The following is a 7,295-nucleotide window of genomic DNA, read 5'->3' as shown; positions in this document are numbered from 1 at the left end:
TTCTGGGACTTAGTCTCTGGAGCAACATTTCTGAAGCTCGGCACGAGCAACCACGCACGTGTCTTATATCTCCGTAAGTAAGGGTCTGACGGTCTTGGACACCCTTAGCAAAAAGTTGCGCCCTATCGAATGGAACATTTCACTAGAACACCACGAAACGATCCGACCACTCCTTCGACCTGTTTTGGGGTTTTGCAGTTTTCCATGGGGTATTTTGTATGGGGAAAACCGACCCATGCCCGTATCTCCGTACCTAAGCGTCTGACGGTCTTGGACCCCTTTAGGTAAAAGTTGCATTCCGTCGAGCTGAACATTTCACTAGAACATCGCGAAACGATCCGACGACTCCTTCTGGGAGTTTTTGGGGTCCGAAGGTTTTCTGGGACTTAGTCTCTGGAGCAACATTTCTGAAGCTCGGCACGAGCAACCACGCACGTGTCTTATATCTCCGTAAGTAAGGGTCTGACGGTCTTGGACACCTTTAGCAAAAAGTTGCGCCCTATCGAATGGAACATTTCACTAGAACACCACGAAACGATCCGACCACTCCTTCGACCTGTTTTGGGGTTTTGCAGTTTTCCATGGGGTATTTTGTATGGGGAAAACCGACCCATGCCCGTATCTCCGTACCTAAGCGTCTGACGGTCTTGGACCCCTTTAGGTAAAAGTTGCATTCCGTCGAGCTGAACATTTCACTAGAACATCGCGAAACGATCCGACGACTCCTTCTGGGAGTTTTTGGGGTCGGAAGGTTTTCTGGGACTTAGTCTCTGGAGCAACATTTCTGAAGCTCGGCACGAGCAACCACGCACGTGTCTTATATCTCCGTAAGTAAGGGTCTGACGGTCTTGGACACCTTTAGCAAAAAGTTGCGCCCTATCGAATGGAACATTTCACTAGAACACCACGAAACGATCCGACCACTCCTTCGACCTGTTTTGGGGTTTTGCAGTTTTCCATGGGGTATTTTGTATGGGGAAAACCGACCCATGCCCGTATCTCCGTACCTAAGCGTCTGACGGTCTTGGACCCCTTTAGGTAAAAGTTGCATTTCGTCGAGCTGAACATTTCACTAGAACATCGCGAAACGATCCGACGACTCCTTCTGGGAGTTTTTGGGGTCGGAAGGTTTTCTGGGACTTAGTCTCTGGAGCAACATTTCTGAAGCTCGGCACGAGCAACCACGCACGTGTCTTATATCTCCGTAAGTAAGGGTCTGACGGTCTTGGACACCTTTAGCAAAAAGTTGCGCCCTATCGAATGGAACATTTCACTAGAACATCACGAAACGATCCGACCACTCCTTCGTTGTGTTTTGGGGATTTGCAGTTTTCCATGGGGTATTTTGTATGGGGAAAACCGACCCATGCCCGTATCTCCGTACCTAAGCGTCTGACGGTCTTGGACCCCTTCAGGTAAAAGTTGCATTTCGTCGAGCTGAACATTTCACTAGAACATCGCGAAACGATCCGACGACTCCTTCTGGGAGTTTTTGGGGTCGGAAGGTTTTCTGGGACTTAGTCTCTGGAGCAACATTTCTGAAGCTCGGCACGAGCAACCACGCACGTGTCTTATATCTCCGTAAGTAAGGGTCTGACGGTCTTGGACACCCTTAGCAAAAAGTTGCGCCCTATCGAATGGAACATTTCACTAGAACACCACGAAACGATCCGACCACTCCTTCGACCTGTTTTGGGGTTTTGCAGTTTTCCATGGGGTATTTTGTATGGGGAAAACCGACCCATGCCCGTATCTCCGTACCTAAGCGTCTGACGGTCTTGGACCCCTTTAGGTAAAAGTTGCATTCCGTCGAGCTGAACATTTCACTAGAACATCGCGAAACGATCCGACGACTCCTTCTGGGAGTTTTTGGGGTCCGAAGGTTTTCTGGGACTTAGTCTCTGGAGCAACATTTCTGAAGCTCGGCACGAGCAACCACGCACGTGTCTTATATCTCCGTAAGTAAGGGTCTGACGGTCTTGGACACCTTTAGCAAAAAGTTGCGCCCTATCGAATGGAACATTTCACTAGAACACCACGAAACGATCCGACCACTCCTTCGACCTGTTTTGGGGTTTTGCAGTTTTCCATGGGGTATTTTGTATGGGGAAAACCGACCCATGCCCGTATCTCCGTACCTAAGCGTCTGACGGTCTTGGACCCCTTTAAGTAAAAGTTGCATTCCGTCGAGCTGAACATTTCACTAGAACATCGCGAAACGATCCGACGACTCCTTCTGGGAGTTTTTGCGGTCGGAAGGTTTTCTGGGACTTAGTCTCTGGAGCAACATTTCTGAAGCTCGGCACGAGCAACCACGCACGTGTCTTATATCTCCGTAAGTAAGTGTCTGACGGTCTTGGACACCTTTAGCAAAAAGTTGCGCCCTATCGAATGGAACATTTCACTAGAACACCACGAAACGATCCGACCACTCCTTCGACCTGTTTTGGGGTTTTGCAGTTTTCCATGGGGTATTTTGTATGGGGAAAACCGACCCATGCCCGTATCTCCGTACCTAAGCGTCTGACGGTCTTGGACCCCTTTAGGTAAAAGTTGCATTTCGTCGAGCTGAACATTTCACTAGAACATCGCGAAACGATCCGACGACTCCTTCTGGGAGTTTTTGGGGTCGGAAGGTTTTCTGGGACTTAGTCTCTGGAGCAACATTTCTGAAGCTCGGCACGAGCAACCACGCACGTGTCTTATATCTCCGTAAGTAAGTGTCTGACGGTCTTGGACACCTTCAGCAAAAAGTTGCGCCGTATCGAATGGAACATTTCACTAGAACACCACGAAACGATCCGACCACTCCTTCGACCTGTTTTGGGGTTTTGCAGTTTTCCATGGGGTATTTTGTATGGGGAAAACCGACCCATGCCCGTATCTCCGTACCTAAGCGTCTGACGGTCTTGGACCCCTTTAGGTAAAAGTTGCATTTCGTCAAGCTGAACATTTCACTAGAACATCGCGAAATGATCCGACGACTCCTTCTGGGAGTTTTTGGGGTCGGAAGGTTTTCTGGGACTTAGTCTCTGGAGCAACATTTCTGAAGCTCGGCACGAGCAACCACGCACGTGTCTTATATCTCCGTAAGTAAGGGTCTGACGGTCTTGGACACCTTTAGCAAAAAGTTGCGCCCTATCGAATGGAACATTTCACTAGAGCACCACGAAACGATCCGACCACTCCTTCGACCTGTTTTGGGGTTTTGCAGTTTTCCATGGGGTATTTTGTATGGGGAAAACCGACCCATGCCCGTATCTCCGTACCTAAGCGTCTGACGGTCTTGGACCCCTTTAGGTAAAAGTTGCATTCCGTCGAGCTGAACATTTCACTAGAACATCGCGAAACGATCCGACGACTCCTTCTGGGAGTTTTTGGGGTCCGAAGGTTTTCTGGGACTTAGTCTCTGGAGCAACATTTCTGAAGCTCGGCACGAGCAACCACGCACGTGTCTTATATCTCCGTAAGTAAGGGTCTGACGGTCTTGGACACCTTTAGCAAAAAGTTGCGCCCTATCGAATGGAACATTTCACTAGAACACCACGAAACGATCCGACCACTCCTTCGACCTGTTTTGGGGTTTTGCAGTTTTCCATGGGGTATTTTGTATGGGGAAAACCGACCCATGCCCGTATCTCCGTACCTAAGCGTCTGACGGTCTTGGACCCCTTTAGGTAAAAGTTGCATTCCGTCGAGCTGAACATTTCACTAGAACATCGCGAAACGATCCGACGCCTCCTTCTGGGAGTTTTTGGGGTCGGAAGGTTTTCTGGGACTTAGTCTCTGGAGCAACATTTCTGAAGCTCGGCACGAGCAACCACGCACGTGTCTTATATCTCCGTAAGTAAGGGTCTGACGGTCTTGGACACCTTTAGCAAAAAGTTGCGCCCTATCGAATGGAACATTTCACTAGAACACCACGAAACGATCCGACCACTCCTTCGACCTGTTTTGGGGTTTTGCAGTTTTCCATGGGGTATTTTGTATGGGGAAAACCGACCCATGCCCGTATCTCAGTACCTAAGCGTCTGACGGTCTTGGACCCCTTTAGGTAAAAGTTGCATTCCGTCGAGTTGAACATTTCACTAGAACATCGCGAAACGATCCGACGACTCCTTCTGGGAGTTTTTGGGGTCGGAAGGTTTTCTGGGACTTAGTCTCTGGAGCAACATTTCTGAAGCTCGGCACGAGCAACCACGCACGTGTCTTATATCTCCGTAAGTAAGGGTCTGACGGTCTTGGACACCTTTAGCAAAAAGTTGCGCCCTATCGAATGGAACATTTCACTAGAACATCACGAAACGATCCGACCACTCCTTCGACCTGTTTTTGGGTTTTGCAGTTTTCCATGGGGTATTTTGTATGGGGAAAACCGACCCATGCCCGTATCTCCGTACCTAAGCGTCTGACGGTCTTGGACCCCTTGAGGTAAAAGTTGCATTCCGTCGAGCTGAACATTTCACTAGAACATCGCGAAACGATCCGACGCCTCCTTCTGGGAGTTTTTGGGGTCGGAAGGTTTTCTGGGACTTAGTCTCTGGAGCAACATTTCTGAAGCTCGGCACGAGCAACCACGCACGTGTCTTATATCTCCGTAAGTAAGGGTCTGACGGTCTTGGACACCTTTAGCAAAAAGTTGCGCCCTATCGAATGGAACATTTCACTAGAACATCACGAAACGATCCGACCACTCCTTCGACCTGTTTTGGGGTTTTGCAGTTTTCCATGGGGTATTTTGTATGGGGAAAACCGACCCATGCCCGTATCTCCGTACCTAAGCGTCTGACGGTCTTGGACCCCTTGAGGTAAAAGTTGCATTCCGTCGAGCTGAACATTTCACTAGAACATCGCGAAACGATCCGACGACTCCTTCTGGGAGTTTTTGGGGTCGGAAGGTTTTCTGGGACTTAGTCGCTGGAGCAACATTTCTGAAGCTCGGCACGGGCAACCACGTACGTGTCTTATATCTCCGTAAGTAAGTGTCTGACGGTCTTGGACACCTTTAGCAAAAAGTTGCGCTCTATCGAATGGAACATTTCACTAGAACACCACGAAACGATCCGACCACTCCTTCGACCTGTTTTGGGGTTTTGCAGTTTTCCATGGGGTATTTTGTATGGGGAAAACCGACCCATGCCCGTACCTCCGTACCTAAGCGTCTGACGGTCTTGGACCCCTTTAGGTAAAAGTTGCATTCCATCGAGCTGAACATTTCACTAGAACATCGCGAAACGATCCGACGCCTCCTTCTGGGAGTTTTTGGGGTCGGAAGGTTTTCTGGGACTTAGTCTCTGGAGCAACATTTCTGAAGCTCGGCACGGGCAACCACGCACGTGTCTTATATCTCCGTAAGTAAGGGTCTGACGGTCTTGGACACCTTTAGCAAAAAGTTGCGCCCTATCGAATGGAACATTTCACTAGAACACCATGAAACGATCCGACCACTCCTTCGACCTGTTTTTGGGTTTTGCAGTTTTCCATGGGGTATTTTGTATGGGGAAAACCGACCCATGCCCGTATCTCCGTACCTAAGCGTCTGACGGTCTTGGACCCCTTTAGGTAAAAGTTGCATTTCGTCGAGCTGAACATTTCACTAGAACATCGCGAAACGATCCGACGACTCCTTCTGGGAGATTTTGGGGTCGGAAGGTTTTCTGGGACTTAGTCTCTGGAGCAACATTTCTGAAGCTCGGCACGAGCAACCACGCACGTGTCTTATATCTCCGTAAGTAAGGGTCTGACGGTCTTGGACACCTTTAGCAAAAAGTTGCGCCCTATCGAATGGAACATTTCACTAGAACACCACGAAACGATCCGACCACTCCTTCGACCTGTTTTTGGGTTTTGCAGTTTTCCATGGGGTATTTTGTATGGGGAAAACCGACCCATGCCCGTATCTCCGTACCTAAGCGTCTGACGGTCTTGGACCCCTTTAGGTAAAAGTTGCATTCCATCGAGCTGAACATTTCACTAGAACATCGCGAAACGATCCGACGCCTCCTTCTGGGAGTTTTTGGGGTCGGAAGGTTTTCTGGGACTTAGTCTCTGGAGCAACATTTCTGAAGCTCGGCACGGGCAACCACGCACGTGTCTTATATCTCCGTAAGTAAGGGTCTGACGGTCTTGGACACCTTTAGCAAAAAGTTGCGCCCTATCGAATGGAACATTTCACTAGAACACCATGAAACGATCCGACCACTCCTTCGACCTGTTTTTGGGTTTTGCAGTTTTCCATGGGGTATTTTGTATGGGGAAAACCGACCCATGCCCGTATCTCCGTACCTAAGCGTCTGACGGTCTTGGACCCCTTTAGGTAAAAGTTGCATTTCGTCGAGCTGAACATTTCACTAGAACATCGCGAAACGATCCGACGACTCCTTCTGGGAGATTTTGGGGTCGGAAGGTTTTCTGGGACTTAGTCTCTGGAGCAACATTTCTGAAGCTCGGCACGAGCAACCACGCACGTGTCTTATATCTCCGTAAGTAAGGGTCTGACGGTCTTGGACACCTTTAGCAAAAAGTTGCGCCCTATCGAATGGAACATTTCACTAGAACACCACGAAACGATCCGACCACTCCTTCGATCTGTTTTGGGGTTTTGCAGTTTTCCATGGGGTATTTTGTATGGGGAAAACCGACCCATGCCCGTATCTCCGTACCTAAGCGTCTGACGGTCTTGGACCCCTTAAGGTAAAAGTTGCATTCCGTCGAGCTGAACATTTCGCTAGAACATCGCGAAACGATCCGACGACTCCTTCTGGGAGTTTTTGGGGTCGACTTGTGCGCAACCCCGACCTTCAGGATTTTGCTCTACGGAAGGGGGTGCACAAAAGTGTTCGTAATCAACCTCGGATTGTACTTTTCATCATCTAGGGGCACCGTAGGGACCGAAAAAAGTGGTTTCGCATGATAGTCCACCTCGACCCATGTCGACCCTTGCGCGACCCCGACCTTCAGGATTTTGCTCTACGGAAGGGGGTCTACTTGTGCGCAACCCCGACCTTCAGGATTTTGCTCTACGGAAGGGGGTGCACAAAAGTGTTCGTAATCAACCTCGGATTGTACTTTTCATCATCTAGGGGCACCGTAGGGACCGAAAAAAGTGGTTTCGCATGATAGTCCACCTCGACCCATGTCGACCCTTGCGCGACCCCGACCTTCAAGATTTTGCTCTACGGAAGGGGGTGCACAAAAGTGTTCGTAATCAACCTCGGATTGTACTTTTCATCATCTAGGGGCACCGTAGGGACCGAAAAAAGTGGTTTCGCATGATAGTCCACCTCGACCCATGT

This window comes from Anopheles nili (genome assembly GCF_943737925.1).
Source record: "Anopheles nili chromosome X unlocalized genomic scaffold, idAnoNiliSN_F5_01 X_unloc_5, whole genome shotgun sequence".
Taxonomy (NCBI): domain Eukaryota; kingdom Metazoa; phylum Arthropoda; class Insecta; order Diptera; family Culicidae; genus Anopheles; species Anopheles nili.
This window is presented reverse-complemented; position numbering follows the sequence as displayed.